The 19,698-nt window shown below is 36.0% G+C and overlaps 1 protein-coding gene across 5 annotated transcripts in view; it reads left to right on the top strand.

The window, feature by feature from the left end:
- The first annotated feature begins 4,876 nt into the window (after positions 1-4,876).
- The window catches only part of EPS8 (EGFR pathway substrate 8, signaling adaptor), a 171,808-nt gene continuing 156,986 nt past the window's right edge, over positions 4,877-19,698 (top strand). For 2 of the 5 annotated variants that reach the window (XM_079140399.1, XM_079140393.1), the window contains exon 1: positions 5,001-5,134. The gene's annotated coding sequence lies outside the window, so the exon portion shown is untranslated. Of the gene's footprint in view, positions 5,135-12,676; positions 12,774-19,698 lie in introns of all 5 variants that reach the window. The other 3 variants (XM_079140394.1, XM_079140398.1, XM_079140395.1) reach the window with 3 other exon arrangements.

Raw genomic sequence — 19,698 nt, 5'->3', positions numbered from 1 at the left:
TGTATATTTTATAATTGCTGTATACCTAATCTACCTACATACATAAATATACATATACACCCACACACACCCACACACACACATATATATGTAGAGACAGGGATCAATAACTTATTAATATGCTAAAGGAGTTTGAAACATTACAGTGGATGGATTTATCAATTGCTCTTTGCAGATTTTACCATTATATGGTTAACTCTCTCTATCCACAACAATGCTAGTTTATCTTTAATTCCATTAAGTGTGACATCAATATAACTATACTGACTTTCTTTTCATTATTATATAACTGGGTATCTTATGGGTTTTTTTTGTTTGTTTGTTTGTTTTTGTACCAGAAATTGAACCCAGAGGTGCTTAACCACTGAACCACATCCCCAGCCCTTTTTAAATATTTTATTTAGAGACAGGGTTCCACTGAGTTGCTTAGGGCCTCACTAATTTGCTGAGGCTGGCTTCGAATGCAAAATCCTCCTGTGTCAGTCTCAGAGCTGCTGCAATTACAGGTGTGGGCTACCAACGCCAGTTCTACATTCTTTTGTTAGTAAATGTCGAATATTGGATAATTTATGTATTCGAATGCTTTTCCCTTCGGTCATTATTTTTAATCTTTTTATTTGCCCCCTCCCCTTTCTATGCTTATTTATTTTGCTTTTTTTTTTTTTTTTTTGGTGCTGCGTATTGAACCCAGGGCAGCACACACTCCACCACTAAACTATACTAGTTAGTGGTTGTTTATTCATTTCTTCTTCCCTTTCTCTCCCTCTATAGTTTTGGAATTTCTATGTACTGTTTCTATTCTTTTCGAGTCTTTAGGATACTGAAGAGCATATTAGTCCAAATCATGGTCTTTGGAGTCAAGATGCTGGAAGTCACATCCCAATTTTATCCTTGACTTATGGTGTGCATATGTGGGTGCCTGTAAGTGTGTTTTAACTTAAGAAGTGGAGTTTATTAGAAGATTATTGTGAGAATTTAAATGAGTGAATTCATATTAAGCATTTAGACATTGTAAGTGTCTTATGGGTAGTTTCTCTTGAAGTTTTATTGTGACTGTTTTGTTTGAGGCCATTTGAAATTAGTATCTAGGTCTCCTTAAAACAGTTTAAAAGCCTCAGAAGTTTAATTGTGACCATCTTCCTCCTAATTTCTGTTATTTTCCAACACTTTAGTTGTGTCCTCTTTTAACTCCACGTGAAGCTCACATCATTTATTACCATTTTATACAGGCTAGGTTTCTTTAGATTAACCCAAATGTTTATCGATTTGTTTGCACACCCTTTTTCCTTGTGTTCCAGCGTTTCCTACCAGGTCACTTTCCTGCCTGTGAAGTGTTTTTGAAGTTCATCTAGTGAAAGTGGTAAAAGGGACAGATTTGCTTATCTAAAAATGTCTTAATTCTATTTTTGTTTTAGAAATACAACTTTCCAGAACATATTTTCTCCTAGAACTTTTATAGGTTAACAGTTTTTTTTACTCAACATCGGTGGATATATTCCTCTGTCTTCTAGATGCCATTAGTACTCTTGAGAATTCCTCACTGTGAGTTTTTCTTTTGTTGATACTTTTATTTTCCTTTCTCAATGTTTTTAAGATTGCCTTTCCTCTGGGTGTTTGGCATTTCCACTTAGCGTATATTCATTTGCTTTTGTTCTCATGTGTCTTATGTGATATCTGTTTATGTTGTGTTTCTTCTATCTGGTTTTTCCAGGTATCCTATGTGATACAAGTGTAAGCTAGTCCTTCCTCTTTGCAGAGTCATATCTTATGTTAATCTTGGAACATTACCAGCTAGTGTCTCTTCACCTCTTGCCTCTATTCCATTCTTTCTAGGGTCTCATTCTGGGATTCTGAGTAGCTATATAACGGATCTACCATATCTCTTAATTTTTATTTTCCATCTCTTTTTACTCACCCTGTGCTGCAGGCTGGATAAATTTTTTATACCTAGCTTACATCATTCTTTTTGACTATATTTAATGTACTCTAACTCATGCACCCTAACTCATCCATGGAATGTCAGATTTCAACAATTATTACTTTTCCTTTCCAAAAAGTTCTGCTGGTTTCTTTTAAGGTCTCCTTAATGCCTAGTCATTTTTATAAGTTTTTTATTTATGCTTTTATTTTTTATTTCTTCTGGCAGCTAGATTAATGTTAATTAGTTTTTTGCCTCATATAACTAATTATCTTTGTTTATTCTGCTGACATTCATGGCAACTAATTTTCTTATATGTCTTGTGATCTTTGATTATGAATTCCACTTGGTTGATGTTAAATTCGTGGGAAATTCTAGAATGCTAACTTGTTGTTGTTATTTTTCTCCAGAGAGGATTTGTGTATAGCACTTTTGGATTTTCATCTCTTTGTGGGCAAATTAACTCTTGATTATTAAAACAATGCAGATGATTTAATCCATTGTAAGCAATGATGTATATTCATTTATTTATTTTTGACTAGGAGAGTTTCTTGTAAGTGAAATAGATGTTACCTATGGGCGAAAAACCCCTTTTTATTAGTCATATTTCACTTACTATCATGCTTTGCAATTTTCACACATTTGTATTCATATGGTACATAATAAAGCATTTTGAAGTTCTCGCTTCAATGCATTTGAATGTAAGTAAAACTGTTTGTTAACCCAATGAATGTAAAGAACCATAACAAACGAGAAATATAAACATCAATTACAAAGTAAGAAGCAAGTCCAAGCACCTCAAAGCAAATATAATAATCCAAGCAATTTGGTTTGTTCTTTCAAATGAGAAACAATAATAAAGGTGGCAGCCAAAGAGAAATTACTTGTCTACCAAGTTATATTTAGAAGACTGAAATTGGTTCACCAAAAATTATAATATACTATACTACAGTATACCTTTTCTAGACTTAACTATAGGTCTCTTTTGCATTATATGGCTTTAAGACTGCAAGTTCTTAAATGACATTTTTACATCTTAGTGCAGGTGAGAGTAAGGAATATTTAAATGGAGCCAAGAAGGCATATTCATTACACCTGAAGTGATCACTAATATTTCTTTATCTAAAATGGTGTCTGAAAACAAGTACGATGAAATTTAATAAGGATAAAAAGGAGAAATTAAGCTTTAAACACAGAATTTTAGAGATATAAATGATGTAAGGTGAAAGACATAGTTTAATTTTAATTGGGTATTCTATTTGATTCTAGGTAGTATGTTTGCTAAGAGAAAAACCTAATACAGGTTTAGGATGCTTTACTGGGGCTTCTTGGATGAAAGGGGCCAGTGATCTCTTTGTGACTTGGTTATTTGAAAGTAGTGTTCTATTCTGAGTGTACAATTTGGTGGTGGGGGTGGGAAGAATGAAAATCACATCTAAGCAGGGTAAAGAGGGTAGTTATAGGCTTCATTATGTCTTCTGGGGAAAGTGAAAGGAAAACAATTTTGAAGAAAAGTGTTAGATGTTCTGGTTGCTACTTAGTAGTTTTGTTCTACTACTTCACGGCTTTCAATGCCTGAACCAAATAAGAATAATAATTTTGTGTGAATTCTAAGGGTAGAACCAGGATCAGAGGTATTATTTAAGGGAAGTTGATTTGGATTCACAAATTAAATGACAGGTTTTGGAATAAACAGACCTGAATTTTAATTCAGATGTCAGAATTGGCTTTGGCAAAAAGAAGGAAAATTCTGGCTTCATTTGCCTAATGTGCTTAATAGGTATAATAAGGCCTATTTTGTTTTAAGGGTTAGAGTTAATATATGTAAATTGCTTAGCTCCTGGCATAGGTAAATATTCAACAATAATCATGGTTATACATAATATTGGCAAAAATAGAGAGTTATAATACTGGAAATGTTCAAGTGGATGGTGACCTGGAGAGAGGATTCACTAGTAAGGTAGGAACTGGGACCTGACCATACACGAGTTCTATTGCAACTTTCTTTACCTCAGTTCCCCCTGACTGTGCTCTCACAGGCTTCACAAAGCAGGCAGGTCCAGTCTATTTGAACGAAGTTTAATTTCTAGTCTTTCCTTGACTATTGGAAGTCAATTGACTTGGAAATGAGAACACCAGGGCGTGTGGGGGCGTAGCTATGACAACAAGACTTCTCATTTTGTGGCTCTATCTCAGCGAGGAGGCAAAGTTTATGAAGGTTGGTTAAGGTACAAGAGACGAAAAGTGTTTTTTTTTTTTTTTTTTTTTTTTTTTTTTTAAAGTTTCCACTACTTCAAACTACATCAGGCTCTTGGCAAGAGCAACAATGAAAAATGGGATCGGAGGCAGCGGCGGGATGCGGGTCTGGGCTTGCTGAATGGAGCACAAGACCGTCAGTTTGGAGATCTCGGGAACCACTGGAGGACCTTGGGTACCATCGGTTTACTGCAAGATTAGAGAGACAAAAAAGAGGAAAGCGACAAAAAGGGAGAAATAGGTCAGGGGTCCAGAGAAGGAAGACAAAAGGCTGTCTGGTTACTGGGTGCGGCAGTTTTCTGCCACAAGAGAGTGGCCACGATTTATGCAGCAGGACCCAAGGCGCTGCAACCGAAGCGCTCCCTCTGCCCGGGCCATCCACCCTTGCCCGGGTCGAACCTCTCCACAGTTCTATTGCCCATCCTGAGTCTTCCCTACTGCTAGTCCGTCTGGCTAGGGCACTTCTGGAAACCCGCCTGCGGCTCGGAACCCTGTTCTGACTTTGATCGCGGCCTTGATAACTTGGCGCCGGGCCCCGCCTCCTTCCCTCCGGCCGCCTGGCCCCTTAGCTTCCAGCGCTTAGGGTGGACCAAGAGACTCCGCACCTCGGCTGCAGTCAAAACCCGGAAAGCGGAGCCAGCTCCCGGCCGCGCGGCGCGCGCTCGCCCGCTCGCTCCTCGCGCGGGCACTGGGCATGCGCGGCGTGGCTGGCTTTGGCCGCGAGCGGGCGGGCAGCTCCAGACTTCACAGGCAGCGGTGAGCAAGGCGGTCTCACCCGGTGCGAGGCGGGCGCGGTGCTCTCCCGGAGAGCCCTTCTTTTCAGCCGGGCGCCGAAGGCGACTCTGCAGCTCGTGGGGGATCGAGAAGGCAAGCTCCGGGTTGGGGGTCTGTCTCCCGTCCGCCTCCCACCTCGTCTGGGTTCTTGGAACCTCGGGTAGAGGCTTCGAGGGCGGGTCCGAGGTAAGAGTCCTTCGGCAAAAGGCGCCAGTCCGGGGGTTTGGCGGCTTTGACTACCCCTTGATTTTGAAAACCCGCCTTTGAGTGCTTGGATCAGAGCAGTGCCAGGCACGGTGTCCGCCTTCATTCACTTTGCTTTCAACTGGTGTTGGCAGCCAGGTGTGCGCGGGCGCTGCCGCTGGAGCGCGTCCGCGCGCCTGGTCGTGGCGCGCCGCGGGGTGGGTGCCGACCCGCGTCCCCCCATCCGTGGCTACCTGGCTTCGGGAGGACCGGGAAGGGAAGATTCCGTGTAATAATCGTTGTAACCTGGGCTTCCGCAGATACACCTGTGCTTATCTGCTCCGTGGGTCAGCTACAGACCGAGTATTCCGATGAGGGCTTTCAAAGCTACTCTCCCCCACCCCAAGTTGGGAGGGTCTTTTCAAAGTGATCCACAGAGATAGGGTCTCACCCTTTCAAATTAAGATAGCTCATTGTTTTGGGATGGTTGTCAGTCTCTAATTGTTGTTGACTTTCCTTTCTCAGCTCGCTGCACTTTACTTGCACCATTTTACTTTGGGGATGATGGCCTTTCTTCTGTTGTCAGTTAAAGCGTTTGAAGTGTATTTCCCCGCCCATAAAGACCCTGCTCTCTCCATCTTTTTACTTTCAGTACTACCTGTATGCACAATCTTTGCACTGATTGTTTTCATGCTGTTTCCTAAATCTTTCTTTTCCCGTAGTACTCACATAGAACTGCTGGATTCTCGCTGGGGGCAGGTCGCTGTGGTATTAGGATTTGAAATCCGTAGGTAGACATCTATAGCGGTAAAGCATTAGTTGGAATCCTCCTTTACTCGGGGTGTTTCAGTGAAATGTATGATTGCTTTTCTTTAAAAGGTTTCCGTTTTTACCTCTGATTATAAGGGAAGTAGGTAAAATGTCTTAGGATGAATTCAGATAAAACTTGGTTTCACATGTGTGTGATTAGTTTGGTTTTTCCTAATTCACTGGAAGGTAGAATTAGTATTATTGGAAGACTTCTTTATGTTACAAACAAAACAAACCCAGAAAGCTTGAAGTATTTGTGTTGTGTATTGCTCCTAATTTATTGCCATTGGAAGGATGCCATCCTATAGCTCTGTGGGTTTTGGAAAGTATGTACAAATGTAGATAATGTGGTAGTGAGTCTGTTGAATTTAAAATCATTGCTATCTTCTCTCGTCTAGTGTAGATTTCTGTTCAGAATTGGAGCTTTGTGAACATATTGCTGTAGTTCTTAAGTTGCTTGTGTGGAAGTTTTTTTGTCATGGATTCACATTTAAAATTTGAAAGTTAGAACACTTTATAGACTGGCCAGTGTATCATAAATGTAATATATTCATAGAATGCCTGTAGAACAGAATACACACATTAAGACTTTGTAAAATTCCACAAATCATTCATTTCACGGGAGGGAAAAGAAAGAAAATTTGTGTTTAATTTCTATCCTGAGAAAACCATAGATAGTTCACAATACTTGGTGCATTCACTCTATAATTTATTTTCACTTGCTCATTTCACTGAGTATTATTAAATAGTAGTTTTTAGTGGGGAGTTAGTAGTGGAGAAATACTTCAGGTCAAATTGCATTTAAGATGATGTTTCTTTTGTTAATTTTGAACAGCTTGTGACTGAACATGTCATTTTATTTCTGTCTCTAGCTTTTTCCTCCTTTCAAGTTTTTGATCTATGCTGATTCTTTTGAGGTATCAGTACCTTTTCAGTCGTGACATAGGCTTGCTACTCTCTGCTTCCACTGTTCTTATTTGATCCATTTCAAACCTAGTCTTTTTCTCTTTATACTACACACCATCTCCCCCCTCCTCCACTGCTTTTTATTTTCTCCTTTCTTCATTTACCTGTTTCAGTTCTGCAGCAGGTCATTTCAATCAGGGTTGAATAAGAAAACATAATATCCAGAAGAGAAAATTACACTTCTAAAAAAAGTTCTTACTTGCTTGAAGTTTTATTGGATTATCTTAGCATTAATCTGATTTATTCAAAATTTAGGTTAGCTTTCCTGAGTCATATTAAGCATATTTGGTAGGTATTTAGATCAGAACAAAACAATATGTTAATGATAGGTTACAAACTTTTGGACATCTCAGAGGTATGTAAAGGGAAAAATGGAACTTTAAAGTCTCTGGCTATAGTACATCCCTGCTGGGAATTACTGCATGAAATTGTTTGCAGCTGTTAGTAATTGAAAATACTTTCTTGAGAAGATTCTGTAGTGGAGCAGTTGCAAACATTTTAAGTTGAATATATACAAGAAAGTGGAAGGTTCTTCAGTGCTGCAATAAAAAACTCTTCAGTGTTTTCCAGATACATTCCTAAATGGGATCTAAAAAATGCATTTTTTTAAAAGAACTGTTTTATAGAAAAAGTACAGAAATAGTATAGTCACTTCTTACATAAGCCCAGTTTCCCCTCTCATTAATAACTTATATTGGTATTTTTTATGAGCTGGTATCAGTTTGTTATTACTAATTACAGTTCACATTTTATATATAAATATTATATATATATATATATATATATATATATATATATATATATATTTGTGTGTGTGTGTGTGTGTGAGAGAGAGAGAGAGATTAGACCCAGGGCCTCCTGCATTCGAGGTAGGTGCTCTACTGATGAGTATACCCTCAGCCCCTCCTTAATTTTTATCTAATGTCTTTCTTCTATTCAGGACCTTGTTGTCCAGGATTCTACATTACATTTAGTCATCATGTGTTTTAGCCTCTTGGTTGGTGTGGTTTCTCAGCCTTCTCTTGTTTTTGATGATGTTGATAGTTTTGAGAACTGGTCAGGTATTTCATAGAATGCCCCTCCTTTGGAATTTGTCTAATGTTTTGCTCATAATTAAACTGTGACCATGGGTTTTGGGAAGGAACGTGACAGAGGTAAAGTGCCATTTTTATCATATCATATGTTCAAGGGTACATACTATCAGTGTTATTTATCATGGTTGATACTTATTTTGATCATCTAACTAAGGAGGTGGTGTAAAGTTTATCCACTGTGAAATTCCTTGTTTTTTCTCCCTTTCCATTCTGTACTCTTTGAAGGAAGTCAATGGAGACTGGAGAGTTATGCTCATGCTCTACCCCCAACCTCGTGGTTAGAATATCTATGTACATTATTTGGAATTCTTCTTCATGGAGGAGTTTTCTTTCTTTCTCCATTTTATTTACTTATCCTTTGTTCTTATTGGCCATGATTTACTTATGTTATCATGGATGTATGTTTTATATTTTGGATTATAATCCAGTCTATTTTGTTGCCCAAATTTTTACAGTTTTGCCCCTGTGTCCTTTGACATATCACCATCAATGTGAGTTTTTTCTTTTTGGAAGCATTTCTTTACTTTTTGGTGCTTTAAGATATTCCAGGCTCTTGTATGCATTCTGTACCAGTTTGAGAATCAGCCACTTATCCAAGCAATCTGGTTCCTTTTGTTTGGAAATTATATTAAAAAACCAAGGTTGGGTGCCTGGTATACTTGTTACTACCAGAATGTCATTGCTTCCAGGCTTTTTCATGTGAAAAAAGGGAATATATGTATGTATACAAACCCACGTATATGAATATGACTATACATATTTCTACATGTGTGTATATTTATGCATATACATTTCTGCGTGATTGTGTATCGCCATATTAAGCTAAATATGAATTCATACTTTTATGAATTTTAACTGTATATTTTAACTGTAATCCATGACACTATGTATCATTCTGGTCTTCCTAAATTATTTATCTATAAATGACCTCCAACAGTGGGAAGAAACCTGGCTCCCACTCTCTGCCTAATTGTTCATTTCTATTATACAAAGATAGCAATATTGGAATTGCTAACCTATGTTCTCATGGGAAACAACTTTATCAATTAGAGTACAGTGCTTATGTATAGTTCCTTTTGCATTTATTTATCCTGTTTATTTATACTGGGGATTGAATCCTGGGACATTTTACCACTGAGCTACCGTCCCATTTTTTTATTTTTTAATTTTTGAGACATCAAGGTCTCAAAGTTGGATTTCACTATGTTGCTGAGGCTGGCTTCAGACGTGTGATCTCCTGCCTCAGTCTCCTGAGTGTTTGGGATTTCAGGTGTGTGCCATAGCACCTGACTTCCTTTTGCTTTTAGTCTTTCTGTTTTCACTCATTTCCAGAGTGAAGCACCCTTTTCTTGTATGCACTTTAGTGCGATTGTTACACACATTTATAATACAGTTACAGTTTTTGTCATAGTCTGCAGTCTATCTTAGAATCCCTGACCTTACCATGATTTTCTTATATTTTCATCCACTAAGGTTCACTCTTTGTCCTATAAAGTTCTGTGTTTTGATATCTCTATCATTATAATGTCACAATATCATAAGAGTAATTCCAACACATTAATATTCTCTGGGCTTCACCTATTATCCCCTACCCCAACAGTCTCTGATTTTTTTTGCCCTCTCTATATTTTTGTTTATTCCAGATGTCATATAATTAGAATCATGCAGCCTTGCCACACTGGCTTGTTCTACTTAACAATACATATTTAAGGTTAATCCATGCCTTCTGTAGTTTGATAGTTCATTTCTTTTTATTACTTAACAATGTCACATAGAATTTTGGTTGCTTCCAGGTTGTGGCAACTGTGAATAAAGCTGTTAGGAGCCCTCATGTGCAGGTTTTTGGGTAGACAACAAGTTTCGAAATCACTTGGATATATACCTAGGAGTATGATCACTAGATCATATGGTAAGATCATATGATTAGCTTTGTAAAGACATTGCCAGACTGTTTTCCGAAATGACTACCATTTTACATTCACACCAGCAATGTATGAGAGTTGCTGTTGCTCTACATCCTTGGTAGCATTCAATTTTGTCAATTTTGGGGGTTCTGTTTATTCTTATGGGTATGTAGTAACATCGCATTGTGCTTTAACTTGCCATTACCTAATGCCATATGATGTTACATCTTTACACTTGCTATTTTCTATCCATATATGTTTTGTAGTGAGATGCTGTGCAGATCGTTTGCTTACTTTTTAATAAGTTTTCTTACTGTTTTTGAGTTTTAAAAATTCAATGTTTTTTTTTGTGTGTTTGATTCTGGAGATTGAACCTAGGGCCTCATACATGCTAATTAACATGTGCTGTGCCACTGAAGTATACCCTCACCTCCGAGAGTTAAAAAGAAAAAATTTTGTGTATAAGCGTGTTTTCAAATATTTTCTCAGACTGGCTTGTCTTTTTATTCTCTTAATAGTATCATTATCAGAGTGATGTTTTTAATTTTGATAAGTCCAGTGTACCAATTTCATCATGATTTGGTGTCATGTTTAAGAACTCAGTGCTAAGCCCAAGGCCACCTATATTTTATTCTGGTTCTTATTTTTGATATTTGATTTTTTCAGTTAAGATAGTACAAGAGATTATTTATTGCATACATATTGTACTGCACCACATCTGAGAACAGAACTAGTTCAGAATGCCAAAGGTCTAAAGCAAAGGATAAATAGGGACTGTTTTCACATGAACAAGGTGGATGTCTCAGAGGTGGTCTCCGTGATTTGATGGTCTAGATGCATTGTGAGACAAATTCTAGATTGTAGCATACAGTCCAACAACTTGTGTCAGTGTCCCTAACCTCCAGCATTCTTTGTTTTTGCTCCACTGGCCTCCATGGTGCAGAAGCTAGTAGTTAATTTGACTTTCTCCTTCATCTTTTGTGCATTCACTACTTTCTCCCTTTGGCTTCATGGTGCAAAGGTTCAGAGCCATTTTTTTCCCCCTTAAAGTTTTATAGTTTTGCATTTTACATGTAGGTCTGTGATCTATCTTGAGTTAATTTTTGTAAAAAAATTTAAGATGTGTGTTTAATTTCTTTTTTCATGTGGATGTCCAGTGCCAACATCATTAAATGTGTTAAGTCAGTAGATTATAAATTAGATTTAGAACATACAGGAAAATTTTTATGTGTTCTGCAAAATTGCTTAATAGAAATAGTTGAGATATGACTTGGAAACTAAGATATAATACCACGTACGCTCTGTGTTGAGTTTGGTTCCTTGACATTATACATGATTAATTTCCCTCTTTTTTACTCAGAGATTCATTGTAAAAATGGTTTTGTTAGTACAGAGTAACATTTTTCAGTTCTTTTAGATCTTAACAGAAAATAATCACTGTTTGTTTTTCCACACAGAATATGGAATAAGGGATTTGCAGGGTATGTGTTGGGAAGAGGCAGCTGATGTACGCAGATGATTTAGAAACCTGAGGCTTAACTACATTTTATGGTCTTGAATCTTATCCAAGATACCTTTTCCCATTACAGTGGCTTTTTTTCAAGTGCCTCTCTTTTTGGTAAACATATGTGTTATTGACATTGGGGCGGAAGTGTTTATATTGTTACATGAAAGTTAGAACCAACTGCTTTTAAGGTGCATCAGGTGAGGCTCCAGATGTGACTTTTTACAAGTGCTCTTTCAGGCAGGTCTCTATCTGCATATTATATAGACAAAGAATAGACACAGAAAAACAGAGGGACTTGTAGATGGTTCACATGGGGAGAAAAGGACAGAGTTGGAATGGGAACCCTGATCTTCAAAATCCACGTTCTTTCCACTTGCTTATGCCGCCTCTCACAAAAGAAAAAACAAGGATAGTCGCAGGGTGTCCTTGATTTTATTATCTTCTTTAATGATATATTCTACTTAAATGACCACTGAGCTAAGTGAGAATGGCTTGAGAGATTGTATATTTAAGATCCATGGAAATTGTTTGTTTTTTTTTTGCCCTGTTGATTGATCTATATCCCAACAACCCAGAAATGTGTAGTGTTGAAACAAAATTATGAAGAAATTCTTTTAAAGAGGAAGTTGTGGGGATTAAGAAAAATAAGTAATGGTAGCACTAAAGGTTATTCACCTTTTTCCCCACTGAATTTTGTTTCTTGAGGACAAAGAACTGAATCTCAGTTATTTTAAAATTCCTTGTGGTAATTAAATACAGCACATCACAGAGGATACACACTCACAAAATACTTGTTCAGTGAGTAGCACTTGTGATCGTACTCTTTACAGAATAAGAGTTTAGAAGGGGGTGAGTTTTTCCTCACAGAGGAAGTTGAACATAACTGAACTTCATTTGTTTATTCATTCCTCACTTATTGAGCATTTCTTGAGTGTCTGTTCTGGGGCAGACACTAGGAATATGAAGATGAAGACAGGGTCTCTGCCTTCTGCCTTCATAAGACCCAGAGAATGGAGGCAGCTAGAGGATAATTTCAGTGCCATGGAGCTGAAGGAAGTGTGTATTAAAATACAGACAATGGACTCTGAAATCAGAGAAACTTTATCTACCTTAGTTTTCCTATTTAAGCAGTAGAAACAATGGTAGTACTCATTGGTCACAGTTGTAGGTGAAAGGGAGGTTAAATGAAAAAAGAATGTGTGTGTGTGTGTGTGTGTGTGTGTGTATATAAATACATACAAATAAAAACTTATTTATATTCCAGAACATAGTAAAGGAGAGGCTCATTGTTGCTGAGGAAGCCAGAAAAGTATTGGGGAGATCTCGGGATGAATTTTTGAAGCTGAGAAGGAGAGAATGAGGTGAGACACTAAGGCATTCCAGGCAAAGAGATGGATGTATATGATAAGTGTCAAATGGGTCATCACGATGGGAGTGGTGGGAAATCTGCACATTCCCACATTCAGAGCTCATGGAGAATTGAATAACCAGTTATTTTTCATTTTTTATTAGTAATAGTACAATAGACTATTCATTGCATAGTAATAGGAGAGAATAAAGACACCAAACCTAGGAATTGTGTGAATTTCTGCTTGTAATCATATGGCTTTCTGAATATAGCCTTTTATGTAGTAGATGAACTCTTGTGTTCTTTTTCAGTCCTGTGATACTCAAGTGATTATATGGGACTTAAGAAAGATGACTTGTATGTCTTTGGGTGAAATCAGAGGTCCTGTGTTAAACCATTCTTCTATTCCATGGTGTAGCAACTAAGAATGTAATATTCTGTGCAGACAGAGTCTAGTTCTGTTTGAGCAATCTAGAATTCTGAGCCACAGTTTCTGAACAGAACCTGAATTGCAGAACTTAAGAATGTGCTAAAATTATTTGTTAACTAAATTACGTGTTTAATTAGAGGAAAGTTTAACTGTTGAAAATTTGTTTTCATAATATAGGGGAGATAAAAAAGAAAAGGGAAAAATTGTAAAAAAAAAAATCAATAAAAGGAATAAAATGTTTTTAAAAGTTCATTATTCAGCTGGGTGTGGTGGTGCATACCTGTAATCCCAGAGGCTCAGGAGGCTGAGACAGGAGGATCTTGAGTTCAAAGCCAGCCTCAGTGAGAGAGGCACTAAGCCACTAAGTGAGACCTTGTATCTAAATAAAATAAAAAATAGAATTGGGGATATGGCCAAGTGGCCGAGTTCAATCCCCGGTACCAAAAAATAAAAAAGAAAAAAGAAAAAAAAAAGAAGAATTCATTATTGAAGGCTTTTGAATTTCATTTTATTTAGAAAATCTTATATTGTTAGTATCATAAAGTATTACCTAAGTTAATCCTTGTTCTCCAAGTCCATGTATATTTTTTGGATATTTATTGGTCACATGCAACTGCAGAATGTTTCTAGTGTCTGAAATAGCTTTTTGGTTATTAAACACTCTCTCTTTTCCTATTGATTCTGATATTTGTAATGTAATTTTTAAATATTTTCCATTAGAAATTAAAATGTTGAATAAAGTACAGGTGGCAAAATTAAGCTATTAAGAAAAATGTGAAGTTCATCCTTTGTGAATATATCAAATAGAATTTACCTAATTTTCTATAATTTTTTTTTTTTTTTTTTTTTTGGTGGTACTGGGGATTGAACTCAGGGCCTTGTGCTTGCAAGGCAAACACTCTACCAGCTGAGCTATCTCCCCAGCCCTAATTTTCTATAATTTTGACATTTGAAATTAATGGCTATTTTAGACATGAATGTACAATGAGACAGTTTTTGGCAGGTTGACTTTCAAAATTTAAAGGAAGATGTGATGGTAGAGAAGATTCACTTAACTGCTTAGCTAGTGGAAGTCAGTCACATTTGAAAATCTTGCTTTGCTTTCTTTTTGGAGGTCTAGATTTCTTGAAGTTCAGTCTGTAAGAAACTTAGAATATTAATGACTTGTTTTCTGTCAGAACATGCAAACTGAATTTGATTGTTTCTTTCTTATACAGAAGAAAATAGAACATGACTTTGTCTACGTAGATTTTTTTCTCCTAACAAAAATATTCTCAGCTTATTTGTATGCATGTATAATTGACCTCTAATTTCTCTTTCCAGTGTGTTTTTAAAACTTTAACTGTCTTTTTTTTTGACAACCTATATCTATTAGGGAGTTTAAAATATTACTCTTTAAGGATATTTATTTAGAAATCTGATATTAGATCAAGTTTTGTTATTTTTACTGCATTTCTCTGTTATCAGAACTTCTCCTGTTACCTTGGTACTAAAAATTACAGTGTTACATATTTTTTTATACATCAAGATCCTTTTAGTAAAGAGAGAGCATTCATTTTGTTGGTAGTTCTTTCATTCAACTCATCTGTGGAGCCTTGTTAGATTTTGAATAATTTAAAAGCAATGGAATTCTTTCTGTGATAAAAATCTGGACATTGGGCCAATTCTTGTAGCATTATTTACATGATACTCACCTATGTAAAGGTGTGGGATTAATGTGTATGACCAAAGAATATGTGTTAGCTTGTTTTTAGTAATTGAGGACAATAATTCTCTAAAGATGTTAATGTATGTTAATTCATAGATTTGCTTAAAGTATTATCACTTGTATTTTAAAATGAATAGTCCATGATGGTCAAACCTGAACAATAATTTGTTAAAAAATAATTGAAAAAATATCATTTTACTTAAATTTAGGAGTAAGTTTATACATTAGTATATTTGCTATCTTTGTAGAATTATAGAATCAATTGTTTAAAGCATCAGCTTTCTGTTTATATTATTTTAATTTTTCATATGTTACTTTCTCAAACTGTTGCAGTAAAAAGTCTCAGCACCAGTTACTACAGCATCCATGTACTTGGCTACATTTCACATTTTTCAACTTTATCTGAAGCCTTGATATTTTCCATGGTTTCATGAAGACAACCGTCCTATAAAAATCTTGAAGCAGATAAATGACCCTGTGGGTTTTCCCTCATCGCCCCTTCTCCAGCTTGCTTTCCTCCTCCCTGCTTTTTCCCTGTCCTTTAGCTCTACTATCTGGCAGCCTTTTTCAACCCTCAAATGACGTTAGTTAAAAAGTATACTTTTTTAAACTCTGATATCTTTCCACTTACTATTCTAACTCACTGCCTGGTGAGATTTCAGTCTTGGAGAAGGAAGTCTGGATAAAAGAGACATTCACAGTGGAAGTGAAGGTTGTGTTTAGGTGGCTAGAGGGTTTAAAACAAAGGAGTATTTGAAGCCTTCATCACCTTCCAACTTATTTGGATAGTAAGTTATTTTGAAAATAGTAAAATTTCATTATGAAGAGACTTGAAATCTTGTCCAGACAGGAGTAAATATGTTAACAGTGCTTCATTTTAACCAGAACACATCTTAACATTGAGTTTTTATACTAGTTAGAAGGATCTACCATAGTTTTTATTTATATGTTAGAATATATATATGCTATTGATTTTTAAAATATTTTGCTTGGTAAAAGTCCCTTATCACTATAGGGAATTTTAGAATGTGAAGTATAGGACATATCATAGCATTTTTTAACTTGTCTTTCTTCCTTTTGAAAATTTTTTTGGGTTCCAGGAATTGAATCCAGAGATACTTAACCACTGAACATCATCCCTAACTAACTCTTTCTATTTTTTTATTTTGAGATAAGGTCTCCCTGAGTTGCTTAGGACCTCACTAAGTTGCTGAGGCTGGCTTTGAACTTGGGATGCTCCCGCTTCACCCTTTGGCTGCTGGTCCTGGCCACAACATAGCAGTTTTTTTTTTTTTTTTTTTTTTGGTGGTGGAGCTGGGGTTTGAACCCAGTGCCTTGTGCTTGCAAGGCAAGCACTTTACCAACTAACTGAGCTATATCTTCAGCCCTATGCCACAGCATTTAAAGGGTCTTCAAACAGTAATAGTCTCATCTTACCTCTCCAGCTTCCCTCCTCCACCTATGTATGTTATCTATATGGTATAGAAGATCAATGGAGGTGAATTAAATTTTGGGTAATATATATGGTTTTCAGAGGTACTGGTATCATCAAGCTGTTACCTAGAAATATGAAAATTTAAGTGAGATTCTAAACTAATAAGTTAGTGGTAAAATTATTGGGAAAGCAAGTGGTGGTAGAATTTGATAGATATAGAAATAGTTTGATGGTAGCAAAGTGGAAACTAAAATTTCTCAAGAACCTATGAGTAATTTTTACCACTACTGTGTTGTTCATGTGCATTATTTAAGGAACTATGATTACATGTTGCTAAGAAACAATATATTATTTGATATAAGAATATAATAAATATGTATTTACTAGGCTTTGGGTTCCTAACATGGAAACTCCTATTCATGCAAGATTTAACAGCTAAGTTTTTCTGGCTGACCTTGACTTTATTAGGCTAATGTGAATATTAACTGTATTTTGGGCATTAGGTGTGACAGGTTGCTTGCTGATCCATATAGAGGGAATTATTTCTGTGTTAGTTTCTGAGAGAGAGTAGGTGTGAATCTGGATTGTGTTTTAGATTAGGCAGCTAATCCAAGCCTGCCATGTTTTTCTCTCTTCCAAAGAAGAAAAGAGTCTACAGAGTTTTGCAGGGATTGATTTGAGAACATGGTTTAACTTTGAAGTCCAGAGCAACTAATTCAGCCAGAAGTGTATTTTTCCCCCAAGTTTTTTTAAAGCTTCTAGCTGTGATCATTTTGACTTCCTCTTCCTTCTCCTTTACTCTTGATAAGTTTTTATTAGTGCAGGATAAGCTTTCTGTCTTTTCTCTTTCTTTTTAATTGTTCCCATTTTTCTATTTGAATATTTAAAATTTACATTTTCCTATTCAAATGTAAGAGATCACATTTCATATTACATTTTTTGTGTGTAATGATATTGTGAGTTATAAAATAAGTGTGACTAAATTATGTATTATCTTACAATAAGTTCACAGTGGAACATTAGTTATTTATGAGCTTTGGGAAAAATGACTGTATACCAGTTCTCTCCCTTTGCAAGATTTTTAACTATTAAGGTCAATTTAAGATCAGATCAGACAAGTATTGTTTGTTATTTTATATATACTATTCAATATTTTTTCCTTGGAAATTCTAGGAATGAAGAAACCATTCATCAAATGAAGTCATACTAAAGATTTTAGACTTACTTAAGTGTTAAACTCTAGAGATAAGAAAAAAATCTATTGAATTTTAATTGTTGGCAGTTTTAAGATCACCATATGAATTGCAAAGTTGTAAAATTGCTTTTGCATTTCACTTGCAAGAAAGAAGGATGTGGACTCCTCCTCCTTCAGTGGAGCCAAGTCTTTCTAACATACCTCTCAAATTACACATCATTGAACTGATCCTCACAATGTGTTTGGCTCATGTGTTTCTAGTTAGCTACAATGAATGAAAGATTCATAAATATCTGTTTCAAAACTTCTTTATTTGCATTGCAGAGAGCTTAATTGTTTGGTGGTAGGATCAAGAATTTCTTTAAAATCCTGTCAACATATATGGGTTGGCCATGATTGACACTGAACTTAAAATAAATGATTTTTGTTTACCAAGAAGGATCTTGATAAATATTCATTAAATAATTGATTATTTTGTGGCTGTGTTAGGATTGAGGTATGAGTTTGACCACATTCTAGGGGATTGGATGAAAATATTTTTGTCTCTGTTTCAGAATGTGCCACTAACCTTTCCCTTATCTTGCCTACTGGGCATTGTACCACAGGATCACAGGGAGGAGGAAGTCATACAAACTTGCCAGACAGATGGAGTCCCCGTAGCAACCTCATGACCTAATTTTCCAAGCTTTGTCTACCTAACTGGAGAGTTACAATTGTATGCTGTTAGTTTCAGTAACATGAGAGTGGAGTGGGAAAAAGAAGGGAAGGGTACATATGTAAATCCATCCCTGCACTTTTGCCAAATCCATAACATATGAACACTTCTGTTCTAAAAGAAAACTTAATTCATTATTTTCTCATTCTGGTTAGTCCTTCTATTTGTGTCTCAAACAGATCATTACCAGAGGATCTTTTTTTTCCCCCAAAATCGATAGTATACTAAAATGTCTTTTTTTTTTTTGAAGACTTTTTAAAGAAAAAGGTAATGTTCGAATGTATTGGGAGGAGATGGTGGAATCATTTCTGTGCTTTTCTTTTGCAGTAAATTGCTTTGACAATTGTTCAAATATCCAAAGAAGATCTTTCTTTTAACAAATATTTATGAGTTCATGTAATTGATGATGTTTATTAAAGTCACGTAAGATCTCCAGTCTACATTATAATTTTTATAAATGATAACTGCAAATATAAAGTTGAATTATTGACACCAATATGATTTATTATTTTTGTTTGGTTAGATATTGACTTCTCCTAATTGCCTCCTTGATTCTCAGTCACCTGGTTAGACAGATAGGAACTTCTTTCTTTCTTTCTTCCCAAGCATATGGTTATGCCCTGTGTTACATCAGAATAATGTCATACTGATATTATTTGCTGGAATGATGAAATGGATGCAGACTATGTCAGCTAGAGTAATTTTAATCACACTGTTCCTAAGTACTTACAGCACTTGTTTGCTTCTATCATATTGTTTCTCTCTTCCGATCATGTCTTTCTTACCCATCACCAGAATCTTTTGAAGGGGCTGGTAAACGCAGTTTTAAAATATTTTCATGTATGTCTCTTTCACAGGGAGCTGGTCCCATCTGTATTTTAATGCCAACTACATTCAGGTATCTCCATTCATTTTCTTCTTCCTCTAAGGGCAACTGAAGTTTTGTGACCTTAGGATTGCCTTCTAGTTTTCAACTTGACTTAGACCCAAGTATAGTAAGATCATCATTAATAATTAAAGTTAATAACATTGGATTGTAATTTTAATAATTTAGGCCTCTGTCTATTGTAAAATGACAGTGGATTTAAAATGTTCTCTTATGTATGTTTGTGTTTAGCTTATGTTGTAGGTTCCTGGGATTAGGTGTTTCTTGCTGTGATATTATGCGCATCTGTAAAATATTCTCTTAACTGCCTCTTGCTGCTGCCTTATTTCTTTCTCTTCCGAGATGAGATTCGTACAAAGAAGCTTGTACCTGTTGTTCCCGCATCTCACTTCTAGGATTAGTCATCTGCAATCTTCAAAGAGCCAAACCAAGAGGAACATGTTTAGCTTTTTTTCTTACTGATTTTGCACTAGTTTTACCTGTCACCTCTTCAAGGGCACGAATTGTGTTTTGTTCACCATGAATGTTCATCATGGAGTTTCTAGAACTTTGTAGATTTCTGTGTTTGC

This window comes from Sciurus vulgaris, assembly GCF_902686455.1.
Source record: "Sciurus vulgaris genome assembly, chromosome: 5".
Lineage (NCBI taxonomy): Eukaryota > Metazoa > Chordata > Mammalia > Rodentia > Sciuridae > Sciurus > Sciurus vulgaris.
The sequence above is the reverse complement of the archived record's forward strand: the minus strand, read 5'-3'. Positions and strand labels throughout refer to the sequence as shown.